Source organism: Schistocerca cancellata, chromosome 10, assembly GCF_023864275.1.
Source record: "Schistocerca cancellata isolate TAMUIC-IGC-003103 chromosome 10, iqSchCanc2.1, whole genome shotgun sequence".
Classification (NCBI taxonomy): domain Eukaryota; kingdom Metazoa; phylum Arthropoda; class Insecta; order Orthoptera; family Acrididae; genus Schistocerca; species Schistocerca cancellata.
This window is the reverse complement of record NC_064635.1, coordinates 220,403,901-220,431,661: the sequence shown is the minus strand read 5'-3', so window position 1 is coordinate 220,431,661 and position 27,761 is coordinate 220,403,901. Positions and strand designations below refer to the sequence as shown.

Below are 27,761 nucleotides of genomic sequence, written 5' to 3'. Positions count from 1 at the left end.
TGTGCCTCGCTGCACTATACTGCATGACAACTTTCCGCAGCCTTGGTTTAGCCCTCCTTGTCCACCAGTCAATGACTGTTGGGTGCTTGTCTACTGTGCGGAGGCACATAGTCCACGCAAACCTTACTTCCTGTTCCAGTTCTTCGTCAGTTAAAACAGAGATATTTAAGTTCCATTGGCCTCTGAATCGACGGGTTGGCTGTACACTTAGATTAAAGCAAGTTAAAAGTGTACTGTGATCGCTAAAATACACTGGAATAGTCTCAACGTTTAATAAATAATTTTGCAAATTTGATGACACGTAAATTCTATCTAGTCTGCTGCGAGAGTGGCTGGTTATATACGTGAACCCGACTGACGTCGGGTGCTGAAGTTCCCACACATCCTTAAGGTGTAGATCACTTACTAACTTTTTTAACTGTGGCGAGTAGTTGAAGTTGGGTTGTTGATCTTTCTGGTTTAAAACACAGTTAAAGTCTCCACCTAGTATAAGAGAACACGGATTTTTCCTCAATAAATAAATCAGTTCATCTTGAAAAAACTTCGCACGATCCAATTTGTGGGAAGTTCCTGATGGGGCGTAAAGGTTAATCACTGTCACATCGAAAATTTTTATGCCTATTGCTCTTCCTGATTCTAGTCGTTCGATTTCAGTCACCGGAATGCCTTCCCTTATAAGAATGGCTGTACCGATATTGGCTTCCGTAGAAACATTAACAATTTCAAAAAAGCCTGGGATCCGAAATTCCGCTATCGCAACTTCTTGTAGCAACGCTATATCTGTTCCGGACTGGTACAAGAATTCTTTTAGTGCTGCCAATTTCAAGGGTGACTGTATTTTATTAATGTTAATAGTAGTAATGCTATAAGCTTGCAGCACAGACATACCGGAAGAAGCTATTTGAGATGAGGTTAGGTATGATTATAGCAGCAAACGTGCTTCCCTACAAGGCACGATCTTTACAAGCTGTGTGCCCATTACATGTACTAACTGCCTACAAAAATTTGCATTGCTTTTAAACAAATAGCTTGAGAAGAAAAGTATCCTGAAATCCTGACAACGCATTGCTATAAGTCACTGTGGCCATTCTCTTTCTCCTCGTCAGTGTTGGCCCTGATGACTTCATATTTAATATTCTTTTTCTTTATGTCTTTCTTCTCTGGTGTGACTTTCGCTTGATGACGCGTGACAGCAAGACCCGGTGTCTGTCGCAGCCGCCGGCGGTGGCTAAATGGGGCAACGGCCGTGGCTTGCGAGTCGTCAATGTTTGGCTCCGGCGTGGTGTCTGTTGTGTTGTTTTGCTGGCGAGGCGGTGATGCTTGTGTATTTCCTCCTTCGGCGCGGCGTTGCGCTTCGGAGTCAGCAGGTTCTTTACCTGGTACTTCCTCGTACGGTTTGCACTGTATGGGTTGTGCACTTGATGCGGTTATTTCAGCCGTGACCTCAGGCTCAGGGTCACATTTCCGTGAAAAATCACTATCCGCTGCGTCACTATCTGTTCGTGGCGGTGTAAGTCCTTGTGCGGAAGTGGGAGCCACATCGACCGTCATTCCATCTCCTTTTTCCACTTCTAACAGATCTTCAGGACTGGGCTTCGGCCTCCTGGCAACGGGTGTTTCACAGGAAGAGTCCTCATCAACATTTCTTTCAGTGTCCTCTAGAGGACGCTTTTTTGTGGGAATCTCGCTGTCACGGGACGGAATTTCAGCAGTTAATGCAGGTTTTAAAGACGGAAAGTCATTAACATTAAGTGCAAAATTTTCAGAGGTAGTAACAGGATCCACGACCGCCGCCGGCTCTGTTGTATTACTGGCTGGCAACAAATCGTTGAGTGTCAATTTCCGGCGTTGCGTAAGGTTATTTGTTAGCACAAATACACGGCGAGGGCAGTCCTGACGGAGGTGACCAGACTCGTTACATACATGACATGTAGGGGTTTGCCCTGAGTACATAACATGCGCCTTGTGCCCGTCAACAAAGATGTGGGAGGGAATGTTTGCTTTCACTTCCATCTCCACGGAGCGAATGCCGTTAAAGCACTGCAGCTTGAAATGCGAAGCCCACCTTTCGTTGACTATTTGCCTGACAACCCCATACTTTGATAGGACATCTTTAATTTTCGAATTGTCTACTTCTATGGGAATATTCAAAACCCTAACATTCCTAATTACAGACTCGGAATTCCGGAGTTTGACAGTACTTTTAGTACCATCACGGTGTATAAATTCCGTTTCATAACCAAATTTTGCCAGAAAGCGGTCTACACTCGCGGAATCGTTAAACTTTATAAAAATGCAGTATTCATCAGAGTCCAGCTGCATGGTATGAACAGATTCAGAATGAAGGCCAATTACCTCGGTAATCCAGTCGTGTATTTCAAGTGCAGAGGGCTGTACTCGACGGGTGTACTTGTCGAAGGTGAAAATCACGGTGTTTTTTCTCACGGAGTTTGCCATGGTGTTCTGCAGCGAAGAAATCTCAGACAACGCCGAAATCCCAACGGCACTTCGTAGAAAGATGACACGAAAGAAGACCAAATGCTCAATTGATAACGCTTAATTCACGTGCAAAACGTCAATAAACGAGCACAAAACACGAAAACACTGGCGTAAACACTGAACGTTCACGGAGCAAACTTGAGGAGCGTGCGACCGCTGCGGCAGCTAATGCCAGACTCACAACAGAAAGAAATTAACTAATATACATGAATAATATAAGAAGCAGCAACCTACGTTTCTAGTAACTCATAAAAAAAAATTCCGGTACCGGGAATCGAACCCGGGCCTGCTGGGTGAGAGCCAGCTATCCTAACCACTAGACCATACCGGACGACACATTGTCATTTATTAGCTTTGTATAAGTACACAGTATATGTAACTGAGATTGGTTTTGTATAAGTAGTTTACAGAACTATGGTTGTGTTATAGCACAGTTTTCTAGTCGATGGACAACCTGAATTATGTGTGTCCGCCTGGACTTAAGTGCGCCCCGCGCAACTCTACAGCGAACCGGATCCTGCAACTAGAGTGTGGTCGGAGACAAATCTAGTGTGGGCTGGGAATTCCCGAAGAGATACTGCGGCACGCTGTTATGAAACAGCAGACAATACTGTAATTGCCGGCTCATTCATTTCATCCCGTGAGTTGTATAAGGCGCTTTATACAAATATTTACACTTGCAGCTAGCTGATTTAGTGATTTAGTATTGCGGAGGCTGTAGAGTTCCATTCGCAGACCTACGGAGGTGAGCTGTTGTACCTTTGCAGCCCGCCTCACGTATACAGTACTTTCTGGGAATGAAAGCAGTTAGGCAATGTGGGGATCTGAACGGGATAGCTACAAGGGCAAATGAAATTAATTTTTTCATGTTTAGGTGCCACAGTCGCGTAAAATTCTTTAGGTGAAAACATATTCGCCACAACCAGCCAAGTTAGTGCTTTTACGTTTTCAGGTGATTACCATAATACACTTACGAAAGCCATAATGGGCTTCTAGAACGACAGAAGCGACCAGCTGCAGAACTTCCACGGGCAATACAAAATTTCATTTTCAGTATTTGGCAATTATAGATTGAATTTAAAAATTCAAAGTACTGTCTTAATCTACTCATTACGAGGTATATAATCTTATGTTGAACGTTAAGGGGCTCCGGAACGCCCTATACTTGCAATGTTAAAATAACGCTTATAAATTACATCTTTCCTCACAAAGTATTTGAGGTAGGAAGTTGAACTTTTTACAGATTATTTATTGGAATATGGGCTACAACTTAACACAGGGATTTTACAAAATTTTAGTTCAGTTATTAAAGATGACTTTTTTTCAATTGTAATGAAAATTCACAACATTTTTTTTGCAATTTTTTATTTATATATTCAAAAATATACAGTTTTTTGGAAAAAGGCTGTGTTAAATTATGCAGAAGGTACTGTGTAACATTTACTGAAAGTTTGAAACAAATATGTTTGGAAGATCCTTAGAAAACATGTAATTAGTATGAGAAAATAAAAGTTTTGGGAATCGAGCGACAAAGATTGGATTAACTTTTTAGTGCATTCCAGGTCCATAGGATAGATTATCTTCATCCTCTGCAAACTCCTCCTCCAGCTTCCTCTTGTTCCTCCTCCTGTTTACTCTTACTTGTATTTCTAGACTCTTTACAGCCCTGTCTGCAGCCCGAAGGCGTTCCTTGTCTAAAGCAAGCATCGCTCGTACCATGTTAGAATGTTATTATTTACAGTAATAACACTTACCTTTGGCTTTCCAACATTTCTCCTTTTCTTAAAAGCCTTCAGAGGATTTCTAATAACTTTACATTTACTCATTATTATACTTCAACAAAACAGAGACTCAAGAAACAGAATTAATTACGAATATTTTCGAGATAACGACAGAATAAATAAACATGAAACAATCGACAATCACGCCAGCGATATATATTGAACCATCACAGATTAGCCACAACACATACTTTATCTCACATCACTAAAATGTACCTGATGAACACGGACGTTAATAATAACACCATTTGACAGCAGTTTAACAGCGCCACAGTGGGTCACGCCCATGTAGAACACATTTCAAAAAAAAAAAAAATTAAAAATAGTTGTAGTCTTCGGAATTGAATAAATTATATATCTATTAAAAGGTAATAGTCTGCAGATTCAGAAAACGCAAAAAAGTAAAAATTGAACTTTTCATGATTTTGAGCCTTTCCGGAGCCCCTTAAACGAAATAAGAAAAGTATTACTGTTAAGAACTGTGTGTTTGCCTTGAGGGAGCGTTAACCGACGCCACACCAATACCCGGACACCATTCATTCAGTATTTGGGAATGAGAGAAGTTCATCATTTCCAAGAAACGTTACACTTAATTTCAAAGCTTCACGAAACTTCTTATGATGAAAGCGAAAAAGTTTATCGCTCACTACATTTTCGCTGTTCTTGCAGTAAACTACAGCATCAGACATTACGTTTAAATTTATGACTTCTATAATACTGAGTCTATTCGCAACCGTTTGAAGACCGTATTCACTGTATACACCTGCAAAATTACATCTTTGTACGAGACGTAGTTCAAGAGATATAACACAGTAAATATTCAGATGTGCGGAAAACCAGCTTTTGCTTAAAATCGAGAACAAATTTCCCAGACTATATTCATCCAGTGTTTCATAATGAGACCACTCAGCGAATTCTGACAAACTTTAAGCGTAATTTTAAACTTTTTCTCGCTTACATGCTGAACGTCAAATATTTAACACATTAACTCATCTGTAAAGTAATCTGAATTTGAAGCTGTTTTACATAGGATTTCGATTCTTTAACGAATCGCTGGTTTATTAGTGTATACGATACTGCTACAACTTGTCATCTTGTTGGGGTTGGAAGCTCCTGTTGAAGTTGTTTCCGTATCTGCAAATAAATTTTTTTTCCCAATAGAAGAAACTCCGCCTTTTGCAAAACACAATGTTTCTCCATGTTGTAGGTGTCGTCCCTGATACAAAATGGCTGTCGTCCCAAGATCTATCGCAAGTTGGATATTCAGAGATTGCAATGTTTCTTTCCCTTGTTTTCCATTCTTTAGCCGAACATGTTTCGACATCTGTCATTTTCAGTAGATTTCGTTTCCTTTCTATACACTCACTCATACTTAGTAGCTAAGCACAGTACACGGAGAGCTGATAATCAAAGTAAAAAAAAAAAAGCTAATTAGGAAAACACAATTGAAGGATACTCTGCGAACTACAAAAAAAAAGAAGCAGAAACACGAACACATGACAAGTGTGGGTGGACATAAACGCCTTAAAAGAAACATTGGACCGCACGTACTAAGATACAGCAAGAAAATTATTTAAACAAAAATGAATTTTTGATGTACCTCGTGTCCACAGTGGACTATAAAGTATAAAATAATTTCTGCTAGCCCCATACAGATTCCTGAAAATTGGTCTTAATGAAATTTTAATAGCTATGGAAACACTTGTAAGGTTTAAAACGAAAAAGTGGGGTGCACGAAGTAGAGGATAGTAAGAATGTGAGCTAGTCATGTGTCAGTTGGGTATAGCATGTGCTCCAAGTTTTTCCTTTTAAATCTTAAAAGTATTTTCATAGCTATTAAAAACTTCACAATCACAAATTATCAGGACTATCTGCATGGGTCTGGGACCCAGTACGGGACTTTACGAAATTATTTTATACTTTTAGTCTCATTTAAAAACACGGTATATTAAAAATTCATTTTTATTTAAATGTTTATTTTTTTGCTTTTTAATCTTGTGTATATGATATATTCCAGTCGATTTCGAACATTTTGCTGAGATTTCAGGGGGGGACATGTAAAGTTTAGGTTTATTTCGGTTTCTCTTCACCTGAGTCAATCAGAACATTGCTTTCTCTTACGTATATCTCGTGAAAACACCATGAAGGAAAAAATTAGAGATATTGGAGCCCACAGGGAGGCGTAACCGCAATCATTGTTCCTCGAAGCATAAGCTAATGCAACAGAAACATGGAGAAATGGTACTGGTACACAAAAGTACGCCTCACCACACACCAGACAAGAAAGAGAGTTAATATAGCTTTGTCATCCGATTATGGGCTATGTTTAAATTTTGAAGTCCCTAGGTTATCAATTGCAAAATTTCTACCTAACAGACACCGGACGAGAAAGCGACCTAATAGAGACGTGGTAAACGTCGATGGGGAGCGTACGAAACAAGAACTACGAATATCACACCGCACTAACAGTGCAGAACAGGGAAATTTGAACAACGTCAGCACGTCCTCAAAAACTAAAATACAAAAATCAACGAACCTGGCATATATCAGTTAACTTATAGCTCAAGCTAATCCGTTTGCATAGGACAAACATGCAGGAAATATTAAAGTAGATATCCCGAGTTTATCGGAGTCTTAAAAAGTGATATAGTACATAAGTCAACACAGCACTGGAACAAAACGCTGTCTGCAGCAAAAATGGTTCGAATGGCTCTGAGCACTATGGGACTTAACATCTATGGTCATCAGTCCCCTAGAACTTAGAACTACTTAAACCTAACTAACCTAAGGACATCACACAACACCCAGTCATCACGAGGCAGAGAATGTTTGCAGCACTTAATGAATTATACAAGGGGCGTTCAATAACTGGTGTACGACATTTTTTTCTGAAAGCAAGTTTTGTTCAGGATTCCAATAGACCACGTTATTCCCCACTCTTTAGACTACAAAGCGCCATTTTTCAACATAATCTCCGTTCAATGCCACGTTCTTACGCCACCTTGCTGGGAGAGTCTGTATGCCCACATGACAACACTCGGAGCCAACGTCTTGCTGCTTCGAAAACCTCCCCATCATCCACGTACTGCTTCCCGGGGAATGCATCCTTCGTTGGGCGAAGCAGCCGGAAGTCGCAACCTGCGAGACCAGGGCTGTGGGGTAAATGAGGAAGAACAGTCCAACGAAATTTTGTGAGCTCCTCTCGATTGTGCAGACTTTTGTGATGCCATAGAGAACGGGAAGTTCGTTTGCACTTCTGTGGCAACAAACACGCTGAAGTCGTTTCTTCAATTTCTTGAGGATAACCGCTGTAAGTCGTATTGCTACTGTGAAGGTCGTTCTTACATAGTGAAGACAAGAAAAGAAGACGGGACTGTGACGTGGCGAGGATTCGTCAGTCCTGTTTCCAGTCGAGCAGCAGTCTGGACCTCTGGATGACGCTCGCTTGGTGAGGTCTGTAGTCAAGCGGGAGGTGGACATTCCGAACATCCTCTCTAGAACCATCTAAGAACAGGGCGGTAAACGTTCCGCTGAATATCGTTGTGGGCCACAACTCGTAAACCAAGAATTCCCAGACACGCGTTGTAATGGACTTTTCTGTTCCTACGCATCACAGTCTTTCTGCAAAACTGACACAATACAAAACGTCGAGTTTTCCACAATTTAAGAAAAACGTGTTTCGCAATAACGAAACATTATTAAAGCAAACAAATTCATCAGCACTAGCGAGAACTGTCATAAAATCAGGATCAGACTGTATTTTAGTAATTTCAAGCATTAACCCCAAGGAACTGTCTTTTAGTTACGTTATATTGTTGTTGATGGGAGTTTTGACACATTTCTGGAATAAAATATACACATATGTCGCTTTTGATGTTATATTTATGGCTCCGAGCACTATGGGACTTAACATCTGAAGTCATCAGTCCCCTAGAACTTTGAACTTCTTGAACCTAACTAACCTAAGGACACCACACACATCTATGCCCGAGGCAGGATTCAACCTGCGACCGTAGCAGTCGCGCTGCTCCGGACTGAAGCGCCTAGAGCCGCTCGGCCACCGCGGCCGGCTGTTATATTTCTCCTTCTTAATAATTATTTATCTCTAAGTCGGACATTGCGTGAGATACATTTTGACTAAGGAGTTTTTCGTGCACATTGGTCAAAATTGCATATATTCAACAAAATATTTCACAAACTCAGTGTGATATGTCAAATGACATTATCATTTAGCATTATACAAGTCTAACAGTTATCGGACGCTAAGATGATGGTCTCGTAATGAACAGTTAAATATTCATCTAATACTGAGAATAGCCCGAGCGGTCTAACGCACGGCTTTCCGGGCGGGAAGGAGCGCCTGGTCCCCGGTACGAATCCGCCCGGCGGATTTGCGTCGAGGTCCGGTGAGCCGGCCAGTCTGTGGATGGTTTTTAGGCGGTTTTCCATCTGTCTCGGCGAATGCGGGCTGGTTCCCCTTATTCCGCCTCAGCAACACTATGTCGGCGATTGCTGCGCAAACGAGTTCTCCACTTACGCGTACACCACCATTACTGTACCTCGCAAACACTTGCGGTTACACTCGTCTGGTGTGACACGTTCCCTGTGGGGGTCCACCGGGGGCCGAACCGCACAATAATCCTGGGTTCGGTGTGGGGCGGCGGAGGGGTGAAGTGGACTGCGGCAGTCGTCGTGGGGTTGTGGACCACTGCGGCTGCGGCGGGGACGGAACCTCTTCGTCGTTTCTAGGTGCCAGGTTAACATAACACTGAGAACGTCTTTGTAATAAGGATTATAATAATACTTTGGAATTATAATTTTATTGAGATGTTGAATATGTTTTTTTTCTTGTTTTTAGGCAGAGGAAACTGGCTAGAGTAAGCTTTAAACAGTGTGATTTATGATCTACACGCAACAGTATACATGCCTCTTCTATCCCCGTCAGAACTGGTAGCAGCAACAACTGATACTATTTCATTAAAATATTTCAATATGGATGGATGTGACGATGTAGTTCATGAAGTACACTGAGGGGAAAAAAAATCATTAAAGTGGAGCAACAACATTTCGAGAATACATTTGTCTAGGTAGCATACTACAGTGATTATCGTTGCAAGATCACTGCTTAATACAAGCGCGAGAAGCCATCGGAAATGTGAAATGCTGCTAGACTGATAACCGTGTAACCGCCAGAATGTTGAACGTAAGCATGCATTTTATTGTACAGGTGGCGAACGTCAGTTTGTGGGATCGAGTTCCATGCCTGTTGCACTTGCTCGCTCAGTACATGGGCAGTTAATTCCATTTGTGGATGACGCGGCAGTTGTCGCCCGATGACATCGCGCTAGATTGGAGACAGATCTGGTGATCGAGTAGGCCAAGGCGGCATGTCGACACTGTATACAGGTAGAGCATGTCAGATTACAACGGCGGTAAGTGGGCGCGCGTTATCCTGTCGGAAAGCACCTCCAAGGATGCTGTTCATCAATGGCAGCACAAGTTTAGTCACCAGACTGCCGTACAAATTTTCAGCCATCGTGCATGGCAGAACTACGAGAGTGCTTCTACTGTCGTAGGAAATCACACCCCCAGACCATAACCCGTGCTGTAGGCCCCGTGTGTCTGGCATGCAGACAGGTTGGTTGGACGACCACAGCTGGTCTCCTCCTAGCACACGTCCACCGCTGGCACCGAGGCAGAATCTGCTTTCATCAGAAAACCTAACAGACCTCGACCCTAGCCTCCCACTTGACACCATTAGAGTCGCAAGTGGAGGTGGTTTGGAGTCAGCGGAGTGCACGCTGGCTCGGAGCTGTTCTTGTGCCACTGCGATGCCACCTACTGCTCAGATGCGCGGGAGCCGGTGGTGTTCCCCCCTCCCCCCCCCCCTCGGCAGCGCCTGGTGGCCGTCCGCAGCCCGGCCTCCCGGGGCCGCCGCTGCCGGCAGTCACGCACAGTGGCTGCATTCCGGCCAGGTCTTCCTGCACGACAGCACAAGGAACATCATAGAGTAAATATCTCTGGAGTGAGCAGTGCGTTCTGCGCATGTTGTCAACACTAAACCAGGATTGTCACGTGTTTTCGGGACTTCGCTGTGCGTGTGTCCTTTCCGCAGAGTTTTTAGTTTATAATATCAAGAGTTTTTGTTGTGTTTCCACCGTTTGTTGATAGTGTAATAGCGATGGTGAATTACTGTTGTTGCTACGGATGCAAAGAAAAATATGTCAAACGATGGATAGTAACTTTTCACGGGTACTATGTTTAAAAATTTCGCACGCATTACAATTCAGGCTTGATTCTGTAGTCCTATTTTTCTACGATTTTGTGACTATATAATAGATATTACGGCTCGTAAAAAAGCTTACAAACAATCGCTTCCTCTCGTAAATTTGCTGGTGGAACAGGAAAGGGAATGGTTAGTTGTTTCAGCAAATACTATCCTCCATACATTTATCAGTGACATGTCGATTATGTATATACACTCCTGGAAATTGAAATAAGAACACCGTGAATTCATTGTCCCAGGAAGGGGAAACTTTATTGACACATTCCTGGGATCAGATACATCACATGATCACACGGACAGAACCACAGGCACATAGACACAGGCAACAGAGCATGCACAATGTCGGCACTAGTACAGTGTATATCCACCTTTCGCAGCAATGCCGGCTGCTATTCTCCCTTGGAGACGATCGTAGAGATGCTGGATGTAGTCCTGTGGAACGGCTTGCCATGTCATTTCCACCTGGCGCCTCAGTTGGACCAGCGTTCGTGCTGGACGTGCAGACCGCGTGAGACGACGCTTCATCCAGTCCCAAACATGCTCAATGGGCGACAGATCCGGAGATCTTGCTGGCCAGGGTAGTTGACTTACACCTTCTAGAGCACGTTGGGTGGCACGGGATACATGCGGACGTGCATTGTCCTGTTGGAACAGCAAGTTCCCTTGCCGGTCTAGGAATGGTAGAACGATGGGTTCGATGACGGTTTGGATGTACCGTGCACTATTCAGTGTCCCCTCGACGATCACCAGTGGTGTACGGCCAGTGTAGGAGATCGCTCCCCACACCATGATGCCGGGTGTTGGCCCTGTGTGCCTCGGTCGTATGCAGTCCTGATTGTGGCGCTCACCTGCACGGCGCCAAACACGCATACGACCATCATTGGCACCAAGGCAGAAGCGACTCTCATCGCTGAAGACGACACGTCTCCATTCGTCCCTCCATTCACGCCTGTCGCGACACCACTGGAGGCGGGCTGCACGATGTTGGGGCGTGAGCGGAAGACGGCCTAACGGTGTGCGGGACCGTAGCCCAGCTTCATGGAGACGGTTGCGAATGTTCCTCGCCGATACCCCAGGAGCAACAGTGTCCCTAATTTGCTGGGAAGTGGCGGTGCGGTCCCGTACGGCACTGCGTAGGATCCTACGGTCTTGGCGTGCATCCGTGCGTCGCTGCGGTCCGGTCCCAGGTCGACGGGCACGTGCACCTTCCGCCGACCACTGGCGACAACATCGATGTACTGTGGAGACCTCACGCCCCACGTGTTGAGCAATTCGGCGGTACGTCCACCCGGCCTCCCGCATGCCCACTATACGCCCTCGCTCAAAGTCCGTCAACTGCACATACGGTTCACGTCCACGCTGTCGCGGCATGCTACCAGTGTTAAAGACTGCGATGGAGCTCCGTATGCCACGGCAAACTGGCTGACACTGACGGCGGCGGTGCACAAATGCTGCGCAGCTAGCGCCATTCGACGGCCAACACCGCGGTTCCTGGTGTGTCCGCTGTGCCGTGCGTGTGATCATTGCTTGTACAGCCCTCTCGCAGTGTCCGGAGCAAGTATGGTGGGTCTGACACACCGGTGTCAATGTGTTCTTATTTCCATTTCCAGGAGTGTAGATTTGAAAGACGGGAGACAGATAAATTCAATAGAGTGCGAGTCTGTAACTGTGTTCGTATAATATGTGTGTCCAAACCTTTTTGTTTACTATAAAGTTACAGTAGGAGACCATGTTCAGTGTGTCTGGGACATGGAGCATGATTATGTGTCATTTATATTTTTGTTTCCCGAAGGATGAACAACGAGTAAAGATGTGACTCCAGAAAATAAGGAGGAGTAATTTTGTCCCCACAAAATATTCCAAAGTATGTTCAAAACACTTTGAAGAGGAATGTTTAGACAGAGAAAAATTTGGACGTGTGTGGCTGAAGGTAGATGCTATACCAACTATATTTAATTTTGCACAGCACCTACTACCAATTTCTGCATTCAGCTTAAATACATTTTCTGCACAAATCAAATAAAAAACACAATAGTGTATCTAATCAAAGTACACATTCATCTTCTTTGGTGTATTTTGCCTTCAATTTATTTTCTTCACCATTTGATTAAGAAGCGTAAAATATTAGTAAACATGTCCCCAAACTCTTTCACTTGTATCACTTTCCATTTCCCTTAATGCTGTTACATGGGTTGACTGTTACATGACCAACTGTACTTGCTGTACAGTACATTCATTCTCCGATCGCCTTTTCCCACCCTTCTTGCTCAGTCTACTATTTATTTAATAAACTGGGAGCAAGTACGTAAAATGCGTTAAATAAACACTTCAAAGTGTCAACAGTAAAAAAAAAAAAATTGTGCTTTAGATCCCAAAAACGAGAAAATACATACGCAGAAATGGCAAAAAAAAGGACGAATTAGCAGGGATATAATGGCTAAGGTGTGGCAAATTCGGTGTTCTTCGCACACTTGCAAAATACTACCGTACTGTCAAGTCGTTTTGCAAGACTATCACTGCAGAAATGAACGTCAGGCCCTGTAATACTATAAACTGCCGTATCATACCGAAAACTACCAAAAATCGAGTGCACCTGAACTGTGACACGTATCGCAAAGAAGCAGAATGCAATATCACTTGCCCTTAAAAGTTACGTAGCTGGTTTATTCCCGGTATCAAATGGATACTGTTAAAACGTCTGCGCAACATATATAAACAATCCACGACACGTATGAAAAGAATCCGTGTGTACTAGGGATGTAGTGACATTCTAAATATACAGGGCGCTATACGGACAAACACACGACGTCCCGAGAACGCGTGATCAGGCCGTCAGTGTATGTTTACAACACAAAATCTGTTCTGCGCATGTGAATGCTCACTCCAGAGATATTTACTCTATGTTTTGTATCCCTATTACGCGACATCGTTGAAATTCAGTGAGGTATTGATAATGGCGTCTTTGTCGCCCGAAAAGCATTCTTAACTAACGTTAACTCACCAAGACCAATCTGAAAGGCGACTAACGCTCGCGGCCATTACAGTGTGTATTTAAAGCAAACCTGATTTGCTTCCTCATAGTGGCGCTACTAGCGGCACACTTATGCGACTGGCGCGGACATCATTGAGCTGCGCGCGGCTCGCGTACATGCCCTTTCTTCCTGGACGGCTTGTCTTTACGGAGCTGTCGCCTCTTTTCTTATTCGATTTACTGGCGTCACTAAGTTGCTGGTTTGTTGCCCGCAAGTGGCAGCAGCAGCGCTTACCGATAAGTGCTCGGTCTGGAGCGACCGCTAGTATTTCCTGGTCGTGGTCTGTCGGGAGTTGAGTGGGGCCGCGGCGCCAGTGAGGTGTGTGCACAGCCGGTGCTCGCCGAGCGCCGGCGACTCTGTAGGAGGCTGGAGCGGCAACGGCCGTCGGCTGGTGGTTCGGTCGGTCGTCTCATCGGGCGACCTGTATTTGGTCTTTTGACCGCTTCTGGGCCTCGTCAGTTGGACATCTTGCCGGACGTGGGTCGGTTCCTTCCTCGTGCAGAGAGGTCGTGGCCGAAGAGCAAGTGTTGCCTCTGCACGGTTGGGTGCGAACTAGTGTGCCCGGGTCGCCGTGCCTGCGAGTTCTGAACGGACGTCGACCTGGGCTGGAGCTGCAGTGACGTCCGCACAGCCACGACTCGCCCGACCGTTGCCGACACTCACGACCTGTGTGGGCACGACCTCGGCTAGTCGTTCCGTCGGTCATCTCGTGGAACGACGTATATTTGGTGGCCGGCCGTTTCGGTATCTCTGTGTGTGTCGACTCGTCATTCGTCCTTGTTGTTCCACAGTGATTGCTTTTACGATTGTTCGAGTTCTCGTGGAAATGTTTTCGTGGGACTGTGTCTAGGTTGTGTGATTTCGACTGAGCAGTTATCTCAATGCTGTCTGCGTACTGGAGTAGGCAGTCGGTTGGTTGGGACAGAGCAGCGAGGAAGTCTTCGCGGCGAGGTCATTACCGTAGTGGTTCAAATGGCTCTGAGCATTACTACTTAAACCTAACTAACCTAAGGACATAACACACATCCATGCCCGAGGCAAGATTCGAACCTGCGACCGTAGCGGTCTCGCGGTTCCAGACTGTAGCGCCTAGAACGGCGCGGCCACACGGACCGGCCACTACCGCAGTGCTCCGCAGCGTGTCTTCCCTCGCCGTGTTGATGCTGCCCGGTACCGCGCCTACTTCGACAGCCTCTGGTGCTGGTTCACGTTTCCGAGTGGTTACTGTGCCCTGGCTGTATTTAGACGCCAATATTTGATGACGCAATACTGCTGGTATCTTCGTCCTCGCTGACATTTTCCGTTGTCGTGCCTTCAGCCGTCCCTGGGTCCGGTTGCCAACCGGTTGTTCAGTCTTACTCTTGGCTGCCTGTCTCTCCCAAGCTTATTATGTTGCACTTACCTCCTCAGGCCGTCCCTTGGAACACTTCTGAGCACCATTGTTCTGTCGTTTTTACATTGTGATTTTCTTTTGTCTCAAGTACTGTGAGTGGCCTTCAGCAGCCTATTATTTTAGTTTGTTTTAATTTTAAAAAAAGGCCTTCAGTCGATTTAAATTAAAGTTTCAAGATTTAATTGTTTAAAACTTATTTAAAAAAAAGGACATTTTGCTCTATTTCAAATCTTTGTTATTCAGGCTTTAAGCGTTGAGTTGTTCTATGTTCAGTGTGTGGTCTTCAGCCGAGTATTTATGTAAAATTTGGCTTAAGTGAGGCCTTCAGCCGCGTGTATTTCTTAAAGCAATTTTAATAACTTGTGTTCGGGCTTTCAGTAGTATTGCTTTTGAATCCTTTGAAAGGCATGTGTTTTTGGGGAAAATAAAGTTTGCCTTTTGTGCAACGAACAGTAACTGATCTTGGCCCCTTTCCACAACCATAACCTGATCCGCTCTGTCCTGCGAGATCAGATTTCAATCATTTTTCAGATCTAGAATCACGCCTAACAACTTTCGTAATGTCGCGCAACTATCACTTGGATTTGTTTTACGGGCTTTTTGTCAGATTAGCAGGATGTCCATCCTTCGTATTATCCTGCAATATCACAGGCGAACGATCTGATGACATCATTATTCGGCATGAGAAAGGAGCAGAAACACTGGCGTATATTCTTGAAAAATGACACAACTCAAAATACATTAATCTACTTCTTCGAAACCGACACAACAGAGTGTGTTACAAAATAGTTCTTCTAAAGTGAAGCAACTCAAAACTACGATACATAATCGCAAATAACACAGTTCACACTACGATCTAGAGCTAACAATGGTTAAATTGCAAAATAACGAACTTTTTGACAAATGCACAGAAATGGAACATTTCAGTTCATTCATTAAAACTGACGTAATGCAAAATTCTCTGAAATGATTGTTGAAACGTCCTCCCTCGGCTGGCTGTATGTGTTGTCCTCAGTGTTAAGTTAGTTTACGTTACATTAAGTTACCGATGACGCCAGCAGTTTGGTCCCGTAAGACCTTACGACAAATTTGCGATTCTTGAAAACTGCTGTAATCAAGATTGTTTAACCATTCTACGCTTCATTTGATTGACTGAACTGACACATATAGAAATATCGCGCTGCTTTTTTGTGACTTCAATCCAAGAGAACGACACGCCTCAGAATAAATTCTGAACTTCTTAACAACGATCCGTGCGCTAGGAATTCATTGCTCAACTAATAATGTGAAAGGGTACAGTACCGCCCGACGTTGAAAATAGGTACAACATTCTTCGTTATTCCTGTCATAACAACATATTTTTTGTAATAATAACTCAATTTCAATTAACACACCGAAGCCGGATACCAGTGTAGGAGAGAATGACAATTTATTTATTTAATTGATCACATGTGCACTCCCACAAAATAAATGTCTACATCCAACTTGGTGAGATCTGCGAAATGAATGAATGTATGGTCGTCTGCTAACCACAGATATTGAATGTGCAATATATGATCATCTTTGAGACGGTCCTTTGGTCACCTTTGGTGGAACCAAAGAGATGAAATTTACCTGAGCTTTGAGCGCCTGAAATGTGGCTGACCAATACGGTAGCATGGTGCTCCCCCACCTTGGCGGAGGTGCGAGATCGGCCATGTTTCGGCACTCTGCCGCTGGATCTTGTGTTGGTAAGACCTGTCTTAGGTGTGCTCCGTAAAGACAAAAAAGTGGATAGAATGGTATGCATGTGGAATACTTAAGAGTGGTTTGGAATAATAATTTCTCTATTTCAGGAACTTTTTTGGGGAGAATTAAGTGTCAGGCAGGTAATATGGTTCAAATGGCTCTGAGCACTATGGGACTCAACATCTTAGGTCATAAGTCCCCTAGAACTTAGAACTACTTAAACCTAACTAACCTAAGGACATGACACACACCCATGCCCAAGGCAGGATTCGAACCTGCGACCGTAGCAGTCCCGCGGTTCCGGACTGCAGCGCCAGAACCGCTAGACCACCGCGGCCGGCAGGCAGGTAATATTAAGGGGATCGTAGTAATCTTCAAAAATGGCTGTGAGCACTATGGGACTTAACATCTGAGGTCATCAGTCCCCTAGAACTTAGAACTACTTAAACCTAACTAACCTAAGGACATCACACACATCCATGCCCGAGGCAGGATTCGAACCTGCGACCGTAGGAGTCGCGCGGTTCCGGACTGAAGCGCCTAGAACCGCTTGGCCACCGCGGCCGGCCGTAGTAATCTTTGGAAGTGACCAACGGTCACAATGAAACCACATGCAGCAATAAGTTGAAATACTTCCGAGTGCTAAAGTTAAGCTGAATTACTGGCGTGTGTACTATAAGTTGGAAATATTTAAGAAATGGCGTGTGCAGGACTTGAAATTGGAGACGAGTACTTCCACGTGGTAAGTACTGTGTGAGTCTCAATCTGTGTATGAGACGCAGGATAAAGAGAAGTACTCGTCCATGGTATCAGTTGAGGACTCGCGTGTGTTACGAATATGTTCTTAATATTACTTTGCGTGTTATGTTTCCGTGTGACGCTTGATTCAAACTATAATACTCTGAGAGGGAAGTAAGGTGAGTCAGCCGTCTATCCAGCATTGCACAGGAAGACGTCCATATATCCTCCAGAGTTCGTAGTAGGAAAGAAAAGTTACGAAGTGGGGCAGTGTCGTGTGAAACTGGGATGAATATTAATTGAAGTGGGAAAGCTGAAAGTGATGTGATTATAACGTTGTGACTATTCTTGGTGTTGTATTGTATGTTGCCAGTGTGATGTATTTCATGTAATATGTGTGGTTTGCATGGGAGAGTAGCACGATAGGTTCAGAGGCAGTGGGTTATGCATGTTCCTTTTGTACTGCTCGGTCTGGAGGAAATTTTCGTGATGATGGGTGTGAGGGTCGAAGTGTGAGATATAGCAAAAGATCCACCATCCTATCCAGAAAGTGCACTGCAGTGTTAGATAATTACGAGACCATAAGCTAGAGAATCACCAATGTAAAGCCATGCCCACTGGGCGGAGTTTCTAATGTGTAAGTGTTGTAGAAAATTTAATGGTGTGTTTAGGTAACAGAATTATCGGAATAAAAAAGATAGTGAAAAGAAAAAGATTGGTGGTCTTTTCCTTCGAATAGTATGTTGCCATGATATCCAGAATTTATAATGTTTGCGCCATTGATATTCAGTGCGATGGCCACGTGTTGATCAAAGCCGTTGGGTAAGAAAGAAAATGTGGTATTGCCAGTGCGTAGTGAACAGAGTTGTGTAAATTACTAATAGTCAGATGTGCGTTATCCGTTTCCGTTGCGTAATATTCAAACAGGAGAATAATTTGTAACTTAATTTTGAGTACTAGAGCTCATGTTACTCGATAAATAAGAATGTATCCACTCGCTTGGCAGACCACTCATCTTGCAGGCCTGACTGCTTGATGCCACAGCATGAGCAAGGCATGTGGGTGTCTCTCAAATGCAATGCTTTTATTGTCATGAGCACTACTCCAAACAATTAAAATAACACGACTGTCTTAAAGACTCAATTACAAAATTTTAGAAACAGACTTTAATGACTGGTCAAGTATTATTTCTCCAGCTCTGTCATGGTAACAACTCAAGAATGAAGATTTGTGGTTTGGGTCACTTTTGTAGCGAGGGTGCGATATGAGAGCACATAGCTGAGATTACGCGTCTATTTTTGAAACAGGCTGTGGATGCAGATGTGGCCCTGTGACGTGGCAGCCAGCTGCTGCCCGTGACTCATGCAGCGGCAGCTGACGGCCCGTGACGTCACAGCACGGGCATTCGGCACCTGCCCACTGCTGAACCGGGACTGGTGGTCGGGTCGAAGACACAGCGGCCGTCCCCGCTACCTGTGACGGCGGGGCGCCGGGCGCTGCAAAGCGCGAAGGAACGAGTTCCGGGGTGCATTTTGCAGCATGGTGGACAATTCTGCTTAAGCGCACACGGGTTGCTACGCACCGGTCTTTGCGAGATGGCTGTTGGGGTGGTTACCTTATTTCCAAATGAAGAAACTGGGTGTATTACAAACAGGCTTTATGTGAACCACAATGGCCACGTTTTTGCAAAGGCATATTTCTCGCTACCTCGAACCTTCTCAAGTAATTCTCGGATATGACGTTATCGTAATATTGAGAACTAGTGAGATATTTATACAGGGTGTAAATTTTAAGTTGACAAACCAGAATAACTCGAAAAATAAGCTTCACACGAAAAAATGTGTAGAATCCAAAGTTGATTATTTTCGAGGGGGACATCTGCTGGTGCTAAAATTAGCCCGCCACCCCGGCCCCCTGGGGGTGGGGCGGGAGGAACTTTAAAATTTCAAATGGGAACCCCCATATTTTATTGCAGAACCAGATTCTACATAAAAAGCTACGTACATTTTGTCTTAAACATTTGTTTTGATTCTTGGTAGTTGGCGCTGTAATTCTAGAAAATCTGTTCTTCACCATGGCTCCACACCACAGCTCGGTGAATTCCTGAGACACTTGAACAGCCTCCATGCCAACATAACATTTACCATGGAAGTAGAAAGAGACAAGAAACTGCCATTTCTAGATGTGCTGGTCACAAGTGACGGCGAAAACCTGGGACACAGCGTGTATCGAAAACCGACACACACGCACCGATACCTGCACAAACTGTCAAACCACCACCCGAGCCAGAAAAGAGGCATGATTAGTACGCTCGTAACGAGAGCAGGACGAATATGTGAGCGGCAACACCTCAAACGAGAAATGCAACACCTGGAAACTGTTCTGAGGAGCAATGGGTACTCCACAAATTACATTAGAAGTGTAACAGAGCCAAAAACTCGGCGAAGTAAGGAACCAGGAAAAGAAATGTCGGGTACGGCCTTTCTGCCATACATTCCCAGAGTGACGGACAGAATCGGCCGTATATTGCGCAAACACGGCGTAAAGACGACTTTCAAACCGACAAGGAAGATCAAAGAGTGTCTTAGATCGGCGAAGGAGAAAAGAGACCCACTTGCAATGTCGGGAATATACCGTATACCATGCACATGCGGAAAAGTTTATGTCGGAATGACTGGACGATCCATTAACACCAGGATCAAAGAGCATAAGCGACACTGCAGGTTGGGGCAGGTGGAGAAATCGGCCGTGGCAGAGCACGCACTGAATGAGACCGACCACGTAATAAAATTCGCCGACACGGAAGTTCTGGCCGTAGAGAAGCACTATCACACGCGCTTGTTTAGAGAAGCTGTAGAAATCCAAAAACACGCGAACAGTTTCAACAAGAAAGAGGAAAGCCTTAAGGTAAACGGATCCTGGCTTCCCGTACTGCAGCGAACGACCGTCGCAGGTAGCAAGAGGAGAACCGCACCGGAAATGACCGCGGAGAAGCCCTCGGACGTTGGCGCTCCAGGTACATATAGCCTGCGGCCGCGAGCTCGGCTCCAGTTCACCACCGGCAGTGGAGGGTGAAGGTTTGACAATGCCAGCCACTCGTGCTGGCGAAACGTCAGAAAAATCATTAGATGAACGTCGGCCGAAGAACCCGAGACAGAAGCCAATAGGCAGTTTGTCAACAAGTGGCCACGAAAGCCTTAACAATTTTGTAAAAGCAGTATAGTTTAAGTGCATTGGACTAAAACGCATCCTTCCAGATGAGTTGTCGAAAGACAAGTCCGTGGTGCACACACAGTCGTTGTTTGACTGCGCCATAAGGATCAAAGAATTACAACCTACAAGATGCATATAACGTCATGCATTGTGTCATCAATGAGCCTTCAATCATTTGCGAAAAGTATAAGATTCGCGGAACCTACTTGATAGTAGCTCGCCTAAGGTGCAAGCTTGTGTACTCGGTAGTGTGGAAAGTTCTGAGCACCGTGACCTGCTGCGGTCTGCAACACATCAGGTGCCAACTGCGGGAGCGTATCTTCTGTACACCCGCGGGTGAAGCACAGTGGGTGATGCGACAAAACGCTGTGACCACTGCTCACCTCGAAGTCGGATGCCGCCTGGTCGCACTGCCGACACGTGACGCGTTAGCAAAAATGTGTCAGCGAAGCAGACACGGAAGGGCGATCACGCTAGCGAAGATATGGGCTGCAAATGAGGAAATACACCGAGATACGCGATCTTGACAAAGGGCAGATTATTGCTAAGCAGAGCCTGTGAACGAATATCCCGAAAACGGCGAAACAGACACAATAACGGATTGAAATCACAACAGGATCTACCTATGATACCTGCAGCAGCAACATACTACAACTGCATGTAACAGGGACACCAAGTCTATTTAATCTGCAGACATCAACAGCAACATAAAACTGAGTAAATTTGTAGCCACGTACAATAAAAGACTACTGCCACCGTGGTCTTCGGGCAGCGTTTTAACGTTCTGGCTCCTGGGTTCGAACCTTGCCACTGGTTAAACTTTGAATAATAATCATCATAAATGGCGGCCGATGATTTCTGACATAAGAAGCCACCTCGTTCGTTCAGCGGCCTTGTCAAAGAGGAGTGAGGAGCAGACAGATATTCAAGTTACTCATTTTGCCATCGTATGGGATACCGTCCCTCAAAGGTGGAAGAATCAGGAATGTTCAGCGGTGAGAGGATGCAGAAGGGAAGGGAAGCCGCTGCATTGAAGACAAGTGATGTGTACCTGCAATAAATGTGACCTGTAATTGAAAAAAAATATCGTTATTATTTCTCCATTGTTCACGTGCTACTGTCGTGAGCATCTACGGAAAGAAGCGGGACAGTGGAAGTACCACTGGACGCTGAATGGTTGGACGTGCACGACTCTTCACACAACTCGGGATTCGGAGGCTTGCCTGCTCTGTGGAAGGAGGTCATCGTGACCGAGCTGCAGCTTGTGCGAACCGCTGTCGATTTCTTTGGAGGAGGAGATAAGGGATATTTCCACCGCTGGCTTCGCCGTTTGCCCTCAGGCTGTAGGACGGAATCATCCTGTTGCACGATAACACCCGCCCTCACGCTGCCAATCGGACGAAGGCTACGCTTCACCCATCTGGTCGGGAAACACTGTAAGATCCTCCGTACAGCCCAGATCTTCCACCTTGCCTTTGGCGATCTCGAGAGAGACATAGGCGGACGTCGGTTTCAGTCAGACGAAGAAGTGGAGGAGTGAGTGCGGCTGTGGATGCGTCAGTGCCCGACTGCGTTCTACATCTACGTGATCACTCTGCTGTTCACAACAAAGTGCCTACGAAACACCTTCAAGCTGTCTCTCTACCGTTCCACTCTCGAACGGCGCGCGGGAAAAACGAGCACTTAAATTTTTCTGTGCGAGCTCTGATTTCTCTTATTTTATCGTGATTTCTCCGTATGTAGGTGGGTGACAACAAAATGTTTTCGCAATCGGAGAAGAAAACTGATGATTGAGACTTCGCGAGAGAGATCCTGTCGCAACGAAAAACGCCTTTGTTTTAATGATTGCCACTCCAATTCACGTATCTTGTCTGTGGCACTATCTCCCCTGTTTCGCGATAATACAGAACGAGGTGCCCTTCATCCGTCAGTCCCACCTGAAGCGGACCCCACAACGGACAGCAGTACTCCAGAACAGGGGGGACAAGCATCGTGTAAACTGTAAGCACTCACTTTAGTAGGCCTGTTGCACCTTCTAAGTGTTCTGCCCATCAATCGCAGTCTTTGGTTTGTTGTACCCACAATGTATGTGATCGTTCCAATTTAGGTTATTTGTAATTGTGATCCCTAGGTTAGTTGAATTTACGGTCTTCAGATTTGTGCGACTTCTCGAGTAATGGAAATTTAGCGGATTGTGAATTACTTCACACTTTTCTTTATTCATTGTCAACTGCTACTTTTCGCACCATACAGATTTCTTATCTAATTCATTTTGCAGTTCGTTTTGGTCATCTAATGACTTTACAAGACGGTAAATGACAGCATCATCTGCAAACAATTTAAGACGGCTACTCAGATTGTCTCCTATGTCGTTAATATAGATCAGGAACAATAGAGAGCCTATAACACTTCCTTGGGGAACGCCGGATATTACTTCTCTTCTACTCGATGACTTCTCGTCTATTACTACGAACTGTGACCTTTCTGACAGGAAATCACGAATCCAATCACACAACTGAGGCAATATTCCATAGGCAAGCAGTTTGGTTGGAAGACTCTTGTGAGGAACGGTGTCGAAGGCTGGAAATCTAAAACTATGGAATCAATTTGACATGCCCTGTCGATAGCACTCATTACTTGATGAGTATGTACAGCCAGTTGTGGTACACAAGAACGATATTTTCTGAATCCGTGCTGACTTTGTCTCAATAAATCGTTTTCCTCTGGGTACTTCATAAGTTCGAACACAGTATATGTGTAAGGTGCCAGGCAAATCCAACACCTTCCATGAAAACCCTGACATGATAATCAAATCCAGTAGTATGTCACATTGCTCCGAAAAATCGTGACATTAAATTAACCAAAGTAATACGAGTAACAAGTGAGCAAATGGAATACCACAGACTAACACAAGAATGCCTAAATGCATGTCATACCTTCCCACCGTGAAACAGACGCAGTTCCGAGGGGAGAAACGAGAACAGAAGCCGAGAGCAGAACCGTCTTAAGCTAGAAGGCCCTACGATAAGGGACGGACCCCCACGTCGCCAGCTAACAGCTAGGACCACACCTTAGCCGCAAGTTTTAGCGTGAGACTTTTTCGCATCTCCGTTACGTCAGGACCACCCCCAGCCCATGTTAAAAGATGGAGCCCTCCAGAAGAACAGTTTAGATCTTACGATAACACAAAAAGGGCCACACCACCCGCAAGTTTTAGCGTGAGACTTTTTCGCGTCTCTATTACGTTGCAAACTTTAAAAACATTGCCCCACCACGAAAAGTATAACGTTTCTCATTGGATAGACAGAATTTTTGTAGGCGGAGCTTAAGGTTAACATTGAGACCCTGATTGGTCAGATGAAAACACAGCCAGATAGTTTTTTTAAACCAACTTTGGTAAATTGTAGTAAGGAGAAGTTAGGAGAGAGTTGCTTCCGAGACGGCGAGGTGAGTGGAGCTGTGCTGTCCACCGCCCCCTGACGAACACCGACAAGGTAATGAACGCACGCGATGCCGCATAAGCGCACATAAACCTTCACTCAGAACTGCAGAAGTCTCATCTGTTACACCCCCTTTTTGCGTAATACTAGTGTCGATCGTCAATTAAAGCTCATGGTGTTCACATTTGCCACTTGAAGTAAAAATCTGAAACGCGATTATTTTTCTGTTATATAGTTATTGAGAAGCCACATCAGCCACTGTAATTTACGACAAGTTAGATAAGTAATTAAAGATAATCGAGGGTCACTGTAGACATTTTGATAGTTTTCTCTCTTGTGAAACTTAATTTAAACTTAGATTATAGATGTGATATGGCATAGGTCATCCTTCGATCCATTGTAGAACTTGGAAACCCACTCAGGGGATATTCGTTCACATTTTTGTTGAACGCAGTTGGTTTTTACCACCCTGTATTAAAACATTTCCTTTTATCAATAGCGCAATTTATAAACAATGTTTTGTGAGTATAATAAAATTTCCTATGGTAAACTTAACTGCTTTTTCGACGTTATTTTACCAGCTAACTAAAAATAGGAAAGCCTTGAACCCCTTCCACTAAATTTAGTTAGTATTAAGATTCTTTTATAGGGAGTGCAGTGGAGCTGATGCTGAAATCATTAATTATTTGTTTATATCATCGCTAGTCTCACTGAACTCTTCTGAATTCTACATGTCATGTGTGGTCTGGCGTCTCCTTACCAGCAACAGGTCCCAGGTTCAAACTAGCGAATTCCCTAAAAAACACGCTCAGAGCGTCGTTGCGCGAAAGTGGTAGGGAGACACGATATAGAATAACAGTCGCAGAAACCACGCAGAACGTTAGATATGTTCCAAAACCCCACCGCAAATCGACGTTAGTGATATGTTCCTGTTCCACGGAACAGCAACTGTTTGTGTCGTCTGCCAGTGGGACAAATGTCGTGTGGCGATTACCTTTGAATGCAAACATTGCATGGTCTCATTGTTTTTAGTGTTCAATTTTCATTTGACTGCCCCTCATACAAGCGTTAAATAGGTATTAATTGACAGGGATAGAACTCAGATTGTGATGAATTCAAATCAGTTATGAATGAAACATGAGGCGTGCTAGTCCATCAAGTGACTGATGCATAACATTAATCTACTATTGGACCAAGTTTGGCACAGGTTATGTTGTTACATTCCTTTGCGAAGGCTCTATCCAATGGCACAGGAAAAGTATGTAGTTTCATAAAAAAGAAAGAAAAGTCGGTGCCCTAACTCTCTCTCTCTCTCTCCTGCATGATTTACACTCCTGGAAATTGAAATAAGAACACCGTGAATTCATTGTCCCAGGAAGGGGAAACTTTATTGACACATTCCTGGGGTCAGATACATCACATGATCACACTGACAGAACCACAGGCACATAGACACAGGCAACAGAGCATGCACAATGTCGGCACTAGTACAGTGTATATCCACCTTTCGCAGCAATGCAGGCTGCTATTCTCCCATGGAGACGACCGTAGAGATGCTGGATGTAGCCCTGTGGAACGGCTTGCCATGCCATTTCCACCTGGCGCCTCGGTTGGACCAGCGTTCGAGCTGGACGTGCAGACCGCGTGAGACGACGCTTCATCCAGTCCCAAACATGCTCAATGGGGGACAGATCCGGAGATCTTGCTGGCCAGGGTAGTTGACTTACACCTTCTAGAGCACGTTGGGTGGCACGGGATACATGCGGACGTGCATTGTCCTGTAGGAACAGCAAGTTCCCTTGCCGGTCTAGGAATGGTAGAACGATGGGTTCGATGACGGTTTGGATGTACCGTGCACTATTCAGTGTCCCCTCGACGATCACCAGTGGTGTACGGCCAGTGTAGGAGATCGCTCCCCACACCATGATGCCGGGTGTTGGCCCTGTGTGCCTCGGTCGTATGCAGTCCAAACACGCATACGACCATCATTGGCACCAAGGCAGAAGCGACTCTCATCGCTGAAGACGACACGTCTCCATTCGGCCCTTCATTCACGCCTGTCGCGACACCACTGGAGAAAGGGCTGCACGATGTTGGGGCGTGAGCGGAAGACGGCCTAACGGTGTGCGGGACCGTAGCCCAGCTTCATGGAGACGGTTGCGAATGGTCCTCGCCGATACCCCAGGGGCAACAGTGTCCCTAATTTGCTGGGAAGTGGTGGTGCGGTCCCCTACGGCACTGCGTAGGATCCTACGGTCTTGGCGTGCATCCGTGCGTCGTTGCGGTCCGGTCCCAGGTCGACGGGCACGTGCACCTTCCGCCGACCACTGGCGACAACATCGATGTACTGTGGAGACCTCACGCCCCACGTGTTGAGCAACTCGGCGGTACGTCCACCCGGCCTCCCGCGTGCCCACTATACGCCCTCGCTCAAAGTCCGTCAACTGCACATACGGTTCACGTCCACGCTGTCGCGGCATGCTACCAGTGTTAAAGACTGCGATGGAGCTCCGTATGCCACGGCAAACTGGCTGACACTGACGGCGGCGGTGCACAAATGCTGCGCAGCTAGCGCCATTCGACGGCCAACACCGCGGTTCCTGGTGTGTCCGCTGTGCCGTGCGTGTGATCATTGCTTGTACAGCCCTCTCGCAGTGTCCGGAGCAAGTATGGTGGGTCTGACACACCGGTGTCAATGTGTTCGTTTTTCCATTTCCAGGAGTGTATCATCTTCTTCCAAATACGTTAGTCAACCCGGCAAAGGCTTCAAGATGAGCAGTCCAAGAAGAATTCCACCGCTAATTGCAGAGGAGAGAGAGGATAGAAACCTTCTACAAGGACAACTGTGGGATTTCTCGATAGAAGAAGAAATGGGAGTCGATATGGAAGACATAGGAAATCCAGTACTAGAGTTTTGAAGAGCTGTGGTTGAATTGCTATCAAACAAAGTGGAAGGCATAGATAAAATTCTCTCGGCATCCCTAAAATCATTTAGGGTGAATGGGTACAGTACTGCCGGACATTGAAAATAGGTACAACATACTTCATTATTTTTGTCAGAACACATTTTTTTTGTAAAATAACTCAATTTCAATTAATACAGCGAAGCCAGATACCAGTGTGGGAAAGAATGACAATTTATTTATTTAATTGATCACAGGTGCACTCCCACAAAGTAAATCCCTACATCCAGTTTGGTGAGGTCTGTGAAATGAATGAATGTATGGTCGACTGCTACCGCAGATAGTGAATATGAATATATGATCATCTTTGAGACGATCCTTTGGTGGGACCAAAGAGATGAAACTTACCTGAGTTTTGAGCGCCTGAAATGTGGCTGACCAATACGGTAGCAAGGTGCTCCCCCACTTCAGCAGAGGTGCGAGAGGACCTCGAGAACGGACATGTTTCAGCACTCTGCCGCTGGATCTTGTGCTGTGATGACTTGTTTTAGTTGTGCTCCGTAATGAGGAAAGAGTGGAGACATGGTATGCATGTGGAATATTTAAGAGTAGTTTGAAATAATAATTTCTCTATTTCAGGAACTTTTGTGGGGAGAATTAAATGTCAGGCAGGTAATATTAATGGGTTTGTAGTAATCTTCGGAAGTGACCAACGGTCACAATGAAACCACGTGTAGTAATAAGTTGA

The 27,761-nt window shown here is 45.0% G+C and overlaps 1 non-coding gene across 1 annotated transcript; it reads right to left on the bottom strand.

Annotated features, from left to right (window-relative positions):
* Positions 1–2,758: 2,758 nt before the first annotated feature.
* Positions 2,759–2,830, bottom strand: Trnae-cuc (transfer RNA glutamic acid (anticodon CUC)). Its single transcript has one exon. It is a non-coding gene; the product is annotated as a tRNA-Glu (tRNA).
* Between the last annotated feature and the right edge of the window lie 24,931 nt (positions 2,831–27,761).